Source organism: Triticum aestivum, chromosome 2B, assembly GCF_018294505.1.
Source record: "Triticum aestivum cultivar Chinese Spring chromosome 2B, IWGSC CS RefSeq v2.1, whole genome shotgun sequence".
Lineage (NCBI taxonomy): Eukaryota > Viridiplantae > Streptophyta > Magnoliopsida > Poales > Poaceae > Triticum > Triticum aestivum.
This window is the reverse complement of record NC_057798.1, coordinates 110,420,121-110,436,994: the sequence shown is the minus strand read 5'-3', so window position 1 is coordinate 110,436,994 and position 16,874 is coordinate 110,420,121.

Here is a 16,874-nt window from a genome sequence, read left to right as displayed (position 1 = left end):
AATACCGACGCATGCATTCAGATTTGCAGAAAAGCACTCGCAAAGGCCCGAAGCTCGAAGCAGGCTCGACTTCAGCCTACTTATCACTCACACCTTAATCCATTCGGGGGCTACTGATGAGGATACAGACCTGGGGTAGGGTCATAGGCCTGACCTATACGTCCTACCCAAGGTCACTACCCCAGAAGATAAAAAGACCAAGAGTCAACAGGAGAACACCAGTCGAGTACTTCGAGTGCAATCCACTCGACGATCACATCACTCGACGGTTACCCCCTGCCGTCACTCGACTATATGGGGAGTCACTCGACTGTATCAAAGACCAGGAGTCGGAAGATCACACAATGGCCGGACGTTCACTCCTTAGTCTTTATGAGCATTAAGAATACTTAAGACTAGCATTACCAGGAATGCCCCTTACTTTATGTACATTAAGCCCCTTGTAATGGAGGAGGGCGGGGGTCCTGGTACACTCTATATAAGCCTCCCCCCTCCTCTGGGACAAGGGTTCGCACCCCCTGTAATACAACACACATAATCCAATCGACCGCCTCCGGGCGCCGAGACGTAGGGCTGTTGCTTCCTCTGAGAAGGGCCTGAACTCGTAAATCTCGTGTGTACACCTTCATCATAGCTAAGATCTTGCCTCTCCATACCTACGCCCCTTTCTACTGTCAGTCTTAGTACCACGACAATAGCACTGGTAAAAGTGGAGGTCTTGGAATTTTTTGGAACAATTCAATATAGGTAGAAATTGCTGGTTACTCGGAGTATCATATTGATGTGCTGGTTGATGATCTAGTTGACACTAGAATAAGGATGAATTTGTTTATGGAGAAGTGCAGGTTCCGGAGAGGTACAAAACTTGGCATATGCTCTAAGGCATTGCAGGCAATAGCAATCTCCCCTGGGCTGTTATCGGTGATTTTAGTGAAGTGCTTCACGCACATGAACATGATGGAGTAGGCCAGTGCAGCCATGCCCAGATGGATGCGTTCCGTGATGCTTTAGACACATGAGAACTGGTGGATATTGGCTATACTGACAAGGGATGGACTTTTGAGAAAAAAAGTGACAGGGGCTCATTTACTCGAGTCCAGCTTGACAGATGCGTGGCTAATACTGCATGGTGTATGGCATTCCCATTGCATGCACTTGAGCACAAAGGAGCAACAACATCCGATCACATCCCCATCCTGCTCAAATATCATGATGTGCATGCATGCAGTAGAGCACCCAAAGCTTTCAAGTACGAATTGTTGTGGGAAAGTGAGCTGGATTTGTTTAATTGTGTGGGCACGGGTTGGAAGGAAAAACTAGCAGACTCGATTGCAGATATGCATAGAAAGCTGCAACACTTGGCGGGAAATCTATCCTCTTGGGATCAGACACATTTTGGATCAGTCAGGGTGAGATACGAAAGTTGTAGACGGAGCTTAATAGGCTGTGGGTATCCCAGGCCGAGCGGGACCCATGCACAGGGAGCTGAAAATTAAAGAGTGTTTGGTGGAGCTATATCATTGAGAAGAATTGTTGAAAGAAAGATTCCCTCGTCTTCATTCTTTTATCATTGATGACTTGATCACGGTCAGAGATTTTTTAACATGGCAACTTAGACTGGTAATTTGCACCTGCCCTTGTCTGTGGAAGCATATAATGAATTGCAGCAGCTCCAATCTCTTTTAGCTCCCATAAATCTAGACCCTGAGGGTAAGGACATCTGGAAATGGCCTTCAAAATCTGGAGATTTTCAATCAAGGCTTTTTTATGAGCTTAAGTTTCATCATTTGGTGGTTGACCCCGTTCTTAAGTGGATTTGGAAATGCTCATGCACCCTCAAGATAAAAGTCTTTGGGTGTCTCCTTCTAATGGATCGGTTGAATACCAGAGATATGATGCAACACAAGCATTGGAATGTCCAAGATGACACTTGTGTTCTGTGTCATATCGCCAGCCATGAGGATCATGTGCATCTTTTCTTCATTTGAAATTTCAGCCTGCGTGTTTGGAACTATCTTGGTATCTCTTGGATCTCCCATCCTAATCAGACCACATACATGATGGCATCTACTGCCCATAAGGACTTTGGTTTCCCATTCTTTTCTAAAGTGGCTTTCACTGCCACTTGGAATATTTGGACTCAGAGGAATGGCAAGATCTTTAGAAATGAGACACCTAGCTTCAGATCTTGGAGAAGAAACTTTGTACATGATATCTCTTTATTAGCTCATAGGATTAAATGTAAATATAGAGATAGCCTCCTATCTTGGATAGCTTCCCTTCCTTAGGCCGTTGTAAGCATTCTTTCTTCTCTACCCCTCCACCCTTCAATGTATTTTGTAACTAGTTTTGCTTTGAGTTTTAATAAAGGGATGTGAGGCTGTTGCCTTGCAGTATATAGTCAAAAAAAAAACGGGCCTGACTGGAATGGCTTCATCTTGGCGAGAAAAATATGTATTATTTTCATCTTGGAGCAAGTAAAAGATGCCGGAAAAATCAGATAAAAAATCTCCAATGCTCGGACGGCCAGCTAACGGATGACACGGGGGAGATGGAAGCAATGGCGCCAACCTTTTATACATATCTGTACATGTCTGAGGGAGTCCATGCTATGGATCAGGTTCTTGATACAGTGCCATGCAAGGTCACATCAGATATGAATGAAAAGTCAAATGCCCCGTAAAGCTCTCAGGAGGTTAAACACACACTTTTTCAGATGTTCCCATTAAAAGCTCTGGTGCCTGATGGGTACCCGATGCATTTTTTCTAGTGTCATTGGGATGTGTGTGGCGAAGAGGTGACTAGGGCAGTGCTGAGAATTGTAACAGGCACAAAATCAGCAGAATGCATCAACGAGACCATATTGGTTTTGATCCCAAGGTAATTAAAAACCCAACTCTCTTGACACAATTTCTACCCATTAGTCTACGCAATGTGGTGTACAAAATTGCATCCCAGTTCATCTCAAATCGACTGAAACTTATTCTGCCAGATATAACCTCGAAGGAGCAATATGCATTTGTCCCTGGGAGGTTGATAAGATAACATAATCACTGCTTATGAATGCCTTCATTTTATGAAACGCAAAAAGGCCAAGAAAAATCAACATTGCGCTCTAAAGCTTGATATGATGAAAGCCTATGATAAGGTTGATAAGAAAAATCATGCTTAAAGTAGGATTCACCAACAATTGGGTTGACACAGTAATGGGACTCGTAAGCACTATTAAAATTTCAGTGTTATTTAATGGAAAGAAGTTGTAGGAGTTCAAACCGTCGCGTGGTATATGGCAAGGCGACCCCATATCCCCATACTTGTTCTTGATAGCGGTAGAGGGCCTTTCGTGCCTCCTAAAATCTAGAAGTGAGTCATCAAATCTTCATGGTATGCAAGTGGCGCCCACGGCACCGCTGGTCAACCATTTATTATTTGCAGATGACAGCCTACTGTTTTTCAAGGCGAATGGTATGGGTGCTCTAGAGGTGCACCAGCTGTTGGATATATATTGTAATGCTACTGGTCAGCGAATCAATTATGATACAATTTCCTTCAGTAAGGGAGTTCCTGATTCGGTAAGAGCTGAAATTGAAGGACTCCTAAATGTGCCTAATGAAACCCTCAATGAGAAATATTTGGGCATGCCATCTGATATTGGTACATCAAAGAGTGGGGCCTTTAAATATTTGAAGGACAGTTTGTGGAGCAAGATACATGGTTGGATAGAGAGAACAATGTCATCTGCTGGGAAGGAAGTTCTAGTCAAAGCAGTAGCTCAGGCAGTACCAGTTTTTTCTATGTCTTACTTTAAATTGCCTAGAGGGCTCTGCGAGCATCTCAATATGTTAACTCAAAAGTTTTGGTGGGGAAGCAAGGATGGCCATCATTAACCACATTGGGTCTCGTGGAAGGAAATGACAAAACCCAAAGGTATGGGTGGTTTGGGTTTTGATGATTTTGAACTGTTCAATTTGGCTATGTTAGCGAGGCAAGCATGGCGCATGGTGCAAGAGCCGGATTCATTGAGTGCCCGCGTGGTAAGGAGCATTTATCATCCAAACTCATCAATTCTGCATGCTACCCCTGGCAATCATCCTAGCCGGATATGGAGAGCCATAACTGAAGGAAGAGATGTCCTGGAACAGGTTTGATTAGACAAATAGGCAATGGATCAACAACTAATATATGGGAAGATAAATTACCTCGTGATGAGATGTTGAGATCATACGGGAGTAGGGTTACAAACCCCCTTAATAGATGCTACCTTTGCTGCGTGGAACATACAGAGATTGCATGAGGTGTTTATGCCAATGGACATTCCGGCTATCATGGGCATTCCCTTGTGCACAAGGAACTTGGAGGACTATTGGAGTTGACATTTCGAGAGGAGTGGAGTCTTCACAGTTAGGTCAACATATAGAATGCTTGTGGCGACTAAAATGAGAAGGGAGGCATGGCTAGAGGGATCGGCCGGATCCTCAAGTACAAACACAGAGGAGAAGTCTCGGAAGATGCTTTGAAAAATACAAGTACCAGGCAAGATTCAAATGTTTTTGTGGAGGTTGTCTAAGCACTCAGTTCCAACGGAAGTTGTAAGAGCTCATCGCCAGATGATGGATTCTGAAGCTTGCGGACTATGTGGTGGACCAGATTCTTGGAGGCATTCATTGTTGGATTGTACTGTCGGTCGGTGTACGTGGGCGCTGGCAGATGATGACATCTCTCAGCACCTAACTGCAACGATGGAACCACATACTCGTAATTGGTTGTTTGCGCTGATGGAGGCACTACCTCACATGCATTTCATCAAGGCTGCTGTTACACTTTGGGTGATTTGGTCCTCGAGGAGGAAAGCTATTCATGAAGGAATTTTCCAAAGCCCAGATGTTCATTGGCAGATATATTAGAGATCTGGAGATTCTAAAGGAGCCATGTTCATCGCTATATACAGGCTCTACAGTGATGTCAAGGGGCATCAGAAGACAGAAGGCACCACCGTCAGGATACGCCAAAATCCATGTTGACACCCGGGCTGTCAGCAAGAGGAGGCGCCATGGCTGTAGTTCGCCGAGATGACCAGGGCAACTATATGAGTAGCTCAACATTGGTTGTGCTGGGACTCAAAGATCCAACGACTTTGGAGGCTATTGCATGTAGAGAGGGAATGGCATTGGTCGAAGATTTGCTCGTTCAAAATTTTATCTTGGCATCCGACGCTAAGCAGGTGGTGCATGATATCTACAATTCTAACCGTGGGAGATATGGCACTATTGTTTCAGAGATACTTCAGAGAGCTACCATGTTTACTTGTAATTTTGTTTTTGAAAGTCGAGATTCGAATGCGAAGCTCATAGTATAGCCAGGTTTGCTCGTTCTTTATGTCAGGGGCGCCATTTGTGGCTTGGTCAACCCCATGATCCGAGATGTATTCCACTATCTGTGGCCTATGAATGAACAAAATTTGGTTCCCCTAAAAAAGGTGTCGCTAAAAAGCTGCTGTTTCCGTTAAGCATTAACACAGGGTCAGGATGATTGATTGTTTGAGAGGTGCGTGTTTAGCATGATGGGAGACATGCAGATGTGAGGCATGATCAAAAAGGAAGGGAGAAAGTTAACCAGGCATGGAAGACTAGCCATATGCATGCATGCATAAATCACATGTAGGGGTAGGCACGTCGTTTGCATGAATGACCGCTCGTAGGAGGAACAGAGGGTGCCGCCTGAGGGCATGGCGGCATGACACACTGGGCCTGATCCGTTCCGTCGTGCTCGACGAATCCGGCAATAAGTAGCCGGTCGCCTGGCACCATGGCGGCAGGCGCGCCGCCTCCGTGCGTGGCTATAGGTGCCACGTGTCGGCTCTCGCGCCTGCCGCCACGGTCCAGCTGGTCTCTTCTGTCAATTTTTTTGAAGGTGGTCTTTTTCATCAATTCAACTTGACGGATGGTCTTTTTGGACAAAAAATCAACAATCAAGCACAACTCCAAACGTTATAGATTCGGCCATGATGAGGTCAAACTGACCTGATTCTAATTCCTACTGTTTTTTTTGAGGAATTGACAGTGGGAGAGAACTCCCACTGTTTTTCATATATCTATATAAATGGGGTGTTTACATAGACATATCGAACAAACATGTCATCCCCACTCCTGGTTGGAACACCAGGGAGGCGGGTCAGCTACTCCATACAAGCTGTTATGCAGTAGGCTAACTGTATATTACAAAGATAAAATGACAGATAGAAGTGATTCAACCAAGCATGTCACAGTAGGAGAGCAGGGCAGTTCTACGTGCCACTTTAACTCTATGTTGCAGAAGTCGCAGATCCTCTTTGAAGCGAGCAAACCAGGAATCAATGCTGGGGGCAATACCTCTGAAGTGCTTGTTATTTCTTTCCTTCCACAAGCTCCAGGCAGCGGTGTAAAAAACTTCGACAAAGAATGAGTTTGGCCAGTCCGATTGTTTGTCGTGGAGCGCAGTGTATCTATCTTGGAAGTCACACCAATCAATGCGTATCTTGTCCCAGCATCTCTTGCTAAAAGGGCAGGTGAAAATCATATGGTCAAGAGTCTCATCTACATGCCCACAGATAAGACATGTGAAGTCATCACCAATGTTATAGTGCCTTCTTCAAAGCATATCACGCGTATTGAGCCTATCTTGCAGAAGCAGCCACCTAAACACTTTTATTTTCATTGTACAGTTGGATTTCCAAAGCTTCCGGAATGCAGGGTGGGCTGTTGCAACGTCAAAGTAGTTGTTGTAGTAATATTTTGGCCTGCAATCTGCTTTGCCCCATATGTAATGCCAGATATCAGTCATTGCTGTTGGAGGGTTTAGCTCGAACGAGGCCCGTTGGATATCTAGCGCCTCAATATGAGCCTGAGGAGACAACAGTAGCTGAAAGGTTTCATGCAGATCCGTGGTGGCACAGAAGTCAGCTACTGTCATGTCTTCATGCAAAGTATAGGAGAAGGCTCGAGGATGTGATGCCTGAAGCACATCGGTGGACCACAAATCTTTCTAGAGCAACGTAGTCGAGCCATCCACCACTTGCACACGTGAAACCCCTCGGTATGTGGGTGTTAGTTTGAGGACATCTTTCCACCAAAAGGATCCCACCGAATCCACAGCATGAGGCACTTAGTCAACATATTGATTTTCCCAAGTCATGGTGACCCATGGAATGTCAAGCTTGTTATAGAACTTGTGCAGAAATTTCAACAAGAGGGCATCATTGTGGATTTTAATATCAATCACTCCCAATCCACCTTTGCACTTTGGTTTGCAGACCATATCCCAAGCAGCCAAAGAATTGCACTTGTCACCTTGCTCTGTTTTCTTTGTCCATAAGCATCTCCTCCTAATCTTGTCAAAGATATCAATCAGCTTAGGAGGAAACTTGAGGGTGCACATGGAAAAAACTAGAAGTGAGGTGACAGATGCATTGAGCCAGGAGAGGCACCCTCCATATGACATCATGGTGATTGTGGCCGTGAGGCGACACTCCAATTTGCAAACTAAGGGCATGAGCTCTTGAACGGTGGGCTTGGTGGTGCCAAGTGGAAGTCCAAGGTAAGTGAAAGGCATGGTGCCTACATTGCACTCAAAGATGTTGGCAATATCAGACGTGGTTGTTGCATCAGTGTTGATAGGAATGAGAGTGGACTTGTGAAAATGGATCTTGAGGCCAATAGAGGACGCGTAGTCAGACAAAATTTCTTTGACACGCAGCGCTTGATGAGGGCAGGCCGGCAGGACCAGCAGGGTGTCATCCGCGTATTGAATCACCGGGAAATCACGTTGACCATTACAAGGGAATGGCAAAGAGATATCTCCACGTTGGAAAGCATCATTAACTGCAGCTTGCAAAAGTTCAGCATCAAGAACAAATATTAGGGGGGACAGGGGGTCACCTTGTCTCACCCCACAACGGCAAAGGAATTGTCGGCCGGGGACCCCATTAAGAAGAACGGACGAGCAGCCCGAGGAGAAGAGACACTTGATCCAAGAGATCCACTTATCATTAAATCCCATTTGCTGCATAATGTATATCATTGGCTTGTGTGCAATCATGTCGAACGCCTTGGCAAAGTCCAGCTTGAGTAGAATGATTGGTCGGCCCGAGCTTTGGCAATGGTACAGGTATTGATATGCCCATGCAAGACAGTCTTGTATAGTGCGGCCCTTTATAAATCCGTATTGATTACGGTGGACAAGAGAAAGGATGACACGTTGGAGTCTGTCCGCCAACAGTTTGGTAAGTAACTTGAGGCAACAATTTAGCAACGTTATAGGCCTGTAATCATTAACCGTCTCGGGTGCGTTGATCTTAGGTATGAGAGTGATAAGACCATCGTTAATACTTGTCACATCCAGCGTTCCCTTATAGAATTGGTCACAAAGAGCATAGGAGTCATGTTGAATGATTGGCCAACATGCTTTGAGAAAAGCTCCACTAAAGCCATCCGGTCCAGGCGCACGATCATCCGGTCCTTGACAACATTGTCAACTTCGTCATGAGTGAAAGGAGAGGTGAGCTGATCAAGATTGCTGGCGCGAGGAATTATGGAAGGAAGGTCGAATTTCATGTCTGAGGGGGAAAGTGTCCCAAGACGAGCTTTGTAAGTTTGAAATAAGAAGGCTTCTTTGGCAGGATGATTGTCAATCAGTGTGCCATCATCCATCTTGAAGGAAGAAATATTGTTTTTGCGATATCTTTCCATGTCCACTGCTTGGAAAAATTTGGAGTTTTCATCTCTGAATTTGATCCATCGAATAGTGCATCGCTTTTTCCAATAAAGTTTTTGGTATTTGAGCAAAGTCAGCAGATGTGTCTTCAGGATGGATCTAAAGTTCATTTCAGGAGTAGTCAAGTTTCTTTTGTTCTCAAGCTCATCTAAATAAGCTAGGACATCATTGCAGTTTGTGATAGGCACAGACAGACGAGAGATATTCTTGCTCCAAATTTTTAAAGCATGTCTGAGAGCTTTGAATTTGCGGCACAGGACTGTGGTAGCGTTTTCAGCCCTAATTGGTCGACTCCACACTTCATTAACCGTGTCCATGAACCTTGGATGAAGGATCCAATAGGATTCAAATCGAAATAGCTTGGATCGGGGTATTTTGGTTTCAATGGAGACCACACAGGGAATGTGATCCGAAACTGGTTTTCCAAGGGGTTTAACTAGTGTCTTGGGGTACACATTAGTCCAATGTAGAGAAGTGAAGAACCAGTCAATCTGCTCAAGCAGTGGGTCAATTTGCATGTTACTCCACGTGTATGCCCTCCCTTTTACTGGAAGTTCAATTAGTTCCTGCTTACGGATGATGTCATTGAAAGTAATCATGTCATGAATATTCCCCCTGGCTTATTACGATTGTCTGGGGCTCTCATATAGTTAAAATCTCCAAGAAGCAACCAGTCTTGGCCATTTGGGATGTTAACATCATAAAGCCATTGGGTGAAAATATCTCTATCCGAACCCGTACATGGTCCATAAACGTTAACTAACGTCCAACGTTGAGCGGATTGGGTACTGATAAAGTCGATGACTAACGCAAAAGGGTCAGACGAAACTACCGTGCCCGAGAAGACCGAGCTCTTCCAGATCGTAAGAAGCCCCCGAGAGGCGCCACATGATGGGACAAAAGCAAAACGATCAAATTGTTTAGGGCAGCAAGTTTTAATAAACGCAAAAGAAACATCAGTCATCTTAGTCTGTTGAAGACAGACCACAGCACAATCACTGGCAGAAACAACATTATTCAGAGCCAGTTGTTTCTTCTCGGAATTGAGCCCTCTCATGTTCCATGATAGCACGTTCCAACATCTCAGAGATGACATAGAAAGATCCAAGCTAAGCAGAGTGGCAGGAGATAACCTCTCCCAGTTCATCCGTGGCATTGTCAGACTCAGAGGAGGCAGACACCGCAGCAGCTTCAGCTAACAGGGCATCTTCAGTAAGAGCAGCAGCTGGTATGGCACATCTGTTAACGCCAATGTCCTGCATAGTAGCTATAGGAGTAGGTGGTGGAATTCCACCAGCAGCAGAGGCAGCAGAAGAAGATGTGCCAATAGACGGAGTAACACGAGGCTTGACCTTGGAAATGTTCTTGCGAATGTCAGAGAGGGTTGGTACCTTGAACCCGTTGTATTTGTTGGAGTGGAGGCTGCGACGCACTTTAGTAGTGGAGGTGGGAGCAACAGCCCTGCTCCTGTGAGGACGCGTGCCGGACGGAATCACAGAATCCATTGTGGTGTTATCCACAACAGCAGCAGGGCCAGCAATCAGTGCAACTTGTTCAGGTTCTCCCAAGTCGTCAGACAGAAGTGGCAGCGCTGGATACGCAGTGGGGCTATCAACGAGAGCAGGTTCAGACAGTTCTTCAATGATAACTGAAGATTGTTCTAGAGCAATTGCAGGGGTAGAAAGCTAGGCAAAGTTCAAACTGTTAGTGCCGAGCATGACCATAACAGAGAGCTGCAGCGGGTTTGACGCCGGCCAAATCCTTCCCTCCAGGGCCCAAAAGAAGCAATCATTGGACTAACAGCCTGAAATATGAAGGTGTTGAGATTATGGCGCGGGATTGGGTCATTCAGTAGCATGAAGAGTATCTCATCACCATGTGCAGATAAGCCAAATCTGATACCTTGTTCATGTATCTCCAGAGATATAGTAAGCGGTTCCACAGCTGGGTTTGCAGCTAATTGCATTGTCTGGTCTGGCATGAAGTATATGTCCGATTGAGTGGAGCTTGAGCTATCAGACTGAGTGATGGAGTCATTCCAAGCTTGAAAAGCATTGTCCAGAATGTGGTTTTCAGGAACAACACCATGCTGCACTATCAGGCCCTACGGAGCTAACCAGGCCTGATAGTTAACCAAACGTGGTAGCATGGGTGGCAGAGGAGGAGCAGCAGGTTCAGGCCAGGCATCCCAACCCTGGTTGGCATTGGCCTGTTGAGTAGGGGCACCATTAGCAGGTCCCTCATTGTTGTCAGCACCTGGGGCACCATTCTGAGCGAGCCAGTTGTGCACTTGTTGCTGATAGAGCTGTTCAGCGGTGAGCTCCAGACCAAACCGCGGGTGCGGGTTTCCATCAGGAGGTGGCTTTTCTTCACTGGGAGCAAGAACCTCGGATAGTAGGACATTCCAGTCGTTACGGCGGAGAATCGTGATCTGGACTGTCCAGCAATCACGCTCACCGCCAAGCTGCCAAACAACAAAGCTCTTAGGGATGAGGCGCAGACTGATAACCCTGGCCTTCAAAAGGATGAACCTGCGGTCCTGATGAGGGTTATACCAAGAAACAAGAGATCCATATCTGCCCAAAGCCTTAGTGATATAATAGTCTGTTTGGTTATCGTAAGGGAAGCCAAACATCATGATCCAAACCTTAGGCCCAAAAGATGTGGTTCTTCTGTTCAGAGCCTCATTATGCGGGACAAAGGTGATGAGCAGGTCCTCCTCTTCAAGCACAATCGGGGTATTCACCGTAGTATCCCGCAAGAAAGAATCAATGAATCCAAAGATCCCAATGACAAAGGGGTGATCACTGACCTCAGTAGTAAAGAGCTGGGCTTCTTGGAGATGCTGCACGATCTGGTTGCGGATGGAAGCATGATGATGCAGCAGAACATAGGCACTGGCTTCAGCAATGGCCAGAAGTTCATGGCTAAGCGGGGAAATCGGGCCAACCACCATTCCACTGCGCACAAGTCGATCAGCCGGCCCTGGCTCGATGGCGAAGCCCGGCGGGAGGAACGGCACAGGCTTGAGCGGGTAGTTCGCCATTGCCGCAGGGCGGAGGAGCAGAGTGGTGGGCGGTGGAGTGGGATGTGGATGCGATGGCAATGGAGGCGGAGGTAGCAGTGTGGCAGACTGCGGCGATGGCACTAGGCGGGGCGATGCCTGTTGGATTTTCGAGGTGGAAGTCGAAGCGTGAATGGAGGCGGGTGGAGGCAAAGTTGCCTTGGCAATCCATTTCCATTTATGTTGGAAAATGGCTCGTCGACAGGATCGTGCCACGTGGCTATAGAATCCGCAAGCATCACATCGAACGGTGCGCCTCTGTGTTTTAGTCATCGTTTGGGTGGAAAAAGGATTGCCCAGAAATTGTGACGCAGTAAAATCAGTCTCCTTGTTTGACTCAGGCAGGTGGCGATTGTCACGGTTGCAACATTTTGGGCAGTTTCCAGTTTTGTGATCCGGCCCCAAGTAGTTAATGCAAATGAGATGGGCATGGATAGCGATCCTGGTGTGCCCCCATTTAAGGCATCCAGCACATAGAGCAACCCAATTAGCGGCAAGGGAATTAATGTCATCAGCTGAATATTCCGCTTGGGCCAAATCCATGTGGTGACGATAGCTGAGGAGCGGGGGCCACAAGTCATAGGGAGGTGCGTAACGGAACGCAGACTGGAGAAAACAATTAGGCAGTGGTGGGTACTGGGCATGCAATGGGAATTTGAATTGCCCAAATGAAATGCACTCAATAACCAAATCGTCCTCCGACTCCGCCTGGGCCAGATAATGGTCAATTAATGCCAGGTTGGCGTTGGTCGGGGCGTTGATGTCGCAATGCGGAGTTGACGGTTGGATGGAGCCAAATTGGATTTGAATGTTATCTTTGTTCTTCACCAAGGAGGAGGTAGAAGCTTTATGATCATTCGAGCTAGAAAAACTCCATTGCTTCAAATTAACAAGATTAAACTTGCTGAGCTCTTTGAGCGACGAGTGATCGTGAGATTCCCCCTTCCGCAAGAAATCCAGAGAAGCAGAGATGGCCACGGGCTGTCCATCCAAAACCTTGACCAATTCTTGATCAGCATGCCAATGCGAGGTAGAGAAACGCTTAGCAAAGCGACCATTGAACAAATGGAAATGACATACAAAGTCTGGCCAAACACGATCCTTTAAACCATAGATGAAATGTCCCACTTTGTTGTTGGCCACAGACAAACGAAATGAACGTGAGGAAAGGGCCACAACCTTAAAACCAGAGCAAATTCCTCCAAGGCAACATTGCAATGCCAATCCAACCGAATCCTTCGTGAGAGGGAAGGAAGCTGACGAGAAAGAAACGACCAAAAAGAACTCCTTGGCGTCTCGGGAGGGAGAGAAGTGCACCGTAGATCCAAACTTACGTCTCACCTGATCGGCTAGGGACAAACCAGGAGCAAAATCCCAGTGTAGAAGGCCTTCCATGGTGGTGGAATCTAAAGATCTCCATTGTTGGTGGACAACAGGTGGGAGAGGAGAGAGGTGGGAGAGGAGAGGGAGGCCATGACCTCAAATCTAATTCCTACTGTTGTAAGCTAGTTATCTTCTTTTAAGATGTAAGAGTGGCATTTTAGCACATGGGAGCGTGCGCTTCTGGTTTTTAAAATATGTTTTAAACATATTTTTAATGTTATAAAGTTCCAAACAAAACTTAGTCCGTACATATTTATATTGCACATGCTCACAAAGTCGTTTAGCAAGAAACCGACAACTTATGTGTTGCGTGTGAAAAAGACAAAATCCGGTGTTAAAAATGCTTTTCACAAGACATATTTTTGCTTTTTTTACACAAGTAACAAAAATGTCAGTTTTCTCCGAAACTTGACGTGCACACATATAATGTTGAGATGTATGCGTCAAATTTTTGTTTGAATTTTTTTCACACTTTAAAATATATTTTTCGTGTGCAAGAGCGCTCTCCTGGGAGCACCAACGGATTTCCAGCAAGAACAGACACTATTCTCCTTCCAGAAAAGAACAGAGACTATTCTATTTTATCTTGCATTGTTACAATTAGTTTTTAATTGCAATGATCACACTACTTGTGTGTTCTGGTCCGAATCAAAATCAAACTTAACACGACGATTTTCTGGATGTCAACTATAACAACTTTTGTCTGGCATACTGGGCATGTTATGTGTTCGTCAGACTCATTTGTTTAAAGGAAGATCAGTCGGTTGCAAGCTGTTGAATCTGACGCCATCAAGCAGCAAAGCTACCTTCACCATCGCAAACACGGTGTTGCTGCAAAAACATCATGCTTATTCAATACTACTTTGAAACATAACTGATGTTGCATAAAACTTCCTTTGCAATATAGATGATGTTGTAAAAAAAGGTCATCGTCTTTGAGCACCATTGTTGTTCACCGTCGATGTTGTAAAAGCTCATTTACATTGCCGTTGATGAGCACCACGGTCATTCGCTGTCGTCATTTGCAACACCGTCGCTACAGCCACGACCGCACCCCCGCAATGCGGACAAGCGGGACCCTTGTTGAGAAAAAAAACATCTACATGTCCGAGCCCAGCCGTCATGGACAAGCTCAAGCTTAGGGTCGGGCCCTTCCCGCCTCGCTCCATGCTATGCTTGTGCGGCCCCAGCCACGGTCGCACCCTCGCAACGCAGCACAAGCACACGTGTGAGCTCCAAGAGGAACGACCCTCCTTGCATTCTGGCCGTGTGTGCGGCTCGCCACCATGGTCGCAGCGGTGCATGCTATGCAATAGGGCTAGTTAGTTTATCTAGGACAAAATTACTGTTCTGACCTATGTGGCTAACAAAATCCCGATTTGACCTCGTTTTGAAAAAAAAAATCGTTTCTGACCTTTTTAGGTGACGCCAACATCCCTGGCGTCTGGGTTGCGAAGCAGATACCATGAACCCTGGCGTCTGGCCCCTGGCCCGCACTGCCCGCCTCCCCGTTGACCTGCTAACGTGGCAAAGGGGCCAGACGCCAGGAACCCTGGCGTCTGGCCCTGATAAGTGGATAACCCCACGGGCCCATCCCACTCATCCCGAACCTTTCCCTGGCGGCGGCCTAAGCAAGAACAGAGAGCTCTTTCTCTCTCGCCCCTCTTCTCCCTCACACCAAACCCCCCTTGATCTACTCCATCCTCCACCCAAATTTGTGGATCTGAGGCCCCCAAGCATCCTTGAGGTATTCTCCCCTATTCCCTCCAATTTGTTTTGGTTTTCCCCTCTCATTTTGGATGCATTATTTCACATTAGGTGATGTTAGATTAGTAGATGGTTTCTTTGTTTTAGGAAATAGTTTGTAGTTGATAGATGATTTGGTAGGTAGTGTAGTTGGTAGATGTTTGTAGTTGTCCACCAATAGACATAGTTTGTGATTTTTTTTGAATTATAGATGATGTATGCATGTGCTAGTAAATTAGCCATATGTTGAATATATAGATGGCATGCTATTTGTTTGATTATGAAATTTGTTTGATGGTGAAATTTGGTACTCTAGATGATATGTGTGCATATAAATAAGAAAGAAATGATGTTGTTATGTTTGAGAAGAATGGTGTGTTCATATGGCATAACTTGGAGAAGGAAATTTTATTGTTTGATATTGTTCATGTATTCATAGATGTTTGTGATTTGTTTTGTAGGATGGCGGATGATGATGGACCTTGGTATGCCGGATTAATCATGAGTGGGATAAGGAGCATCATGCTCGTGCCATTGAGAACGGAAAGGTAAGAAGCAAGACTTATCAAATTTCGTTGTTTCTCATTTGTATCCTTGTATTGATCAAAACATCACTTTATTTGCAGCTTGTAGTTGCTATGCACATGAGGGGTCATTCGGCTGATGGCTTTACTTATGACCCGTGGTACGAGCCTTATATTTGGAGATTGGGTCTTCTCCCATTCGTGTTGCAGTTTAAGCGACGCGCTCCGCCGGTGAACCACGCGACGTTGACCGCACTTGTGGATCGTTGGAGGCCGGAGACTCACTCGTTCCACCTTCCATGTGGGGAGCTGACGATGACCCTAGAGGACATGGCTATGATAAGCGGCCTTCCTATCGACGGACAAGCTATTACCGGTCCTGTCAGCGTCGTTAATTGGCGAGAACGGACTGGCATTTTAATTGGTGTTCAGCCCGACGACCCTCAAGAAGGCAAGGCCGATACCGCGAGAGTGAGGCATTCTTGGATAAAACTAGTCAGAGGAGACACCAATCCGTGCCCTGAGGGTGCCAATGATGTTGTTGTGCAGCAGTACGCGCGGGCCTATCTTTGGTATGTACTAACCAAGGTAGTCTTCTCAGATGCAACCGGGAACTCAGCCCTGTGGATGTTCCTGGAGCTGCTCAATAACTGGGATACCCAGTATAGCTGGGGTTCGGCCGCACTAGCATATTTGTATCGTCAGGTAAGAGATATTTGCAATCATTTATCTTGCATTTGTCATGTGCCTCCATATCTAACATGTTTATTTGATTGCAGCTTGACTTGGCATGTCGCAGGAAGGGTGATACATCCTCATTGGCTGGGTTTGTTTGGAGCCTATCCGTGTGGATGTGGGAGCGGATCCCGGTTGGACACCTTGACTGCTGAGCAGGTATTGAGAAGTTTGATGAGACAAAATTTAGTCAAGAATGAAACTTGTATCTAACAATGTATCTATTTGTTTTGCAGCTACATTATGTGGAAGATCGTGGCTTTGATCTTAATGAGATGTGCACGCGTGATAGCCATCTTTGGCGGGCGAGGTGCCCAATGATATGCTTCTTCGCAGTCGAGTGGAACTTTGTAGACCGTGTGGCAAGACAATTTGGAAGAAGACAAGGTATTCCAATTGAGGAGAGCATGGAGGAAATGCTATCTCTGCATCGGTGAGCAAGCATGTCCTTGAGTATGTAGTAGAGCATTGAATTAGTCTATGTTTGCTAATGCTTTGTACCGTGCATCATTTGTAGGTTCGATCGAAGGAAAAATCAGGATATATCTGATTGGGCAAACAAACACCATGTGTGGATACAAATTTGGGATCAAAGAGACGCGTTAGTGCAATCAGAGAATAGACCTCACAACCAGTCAGCATATCAGAAGTATCAAGTGTGGTATGCAGATCGT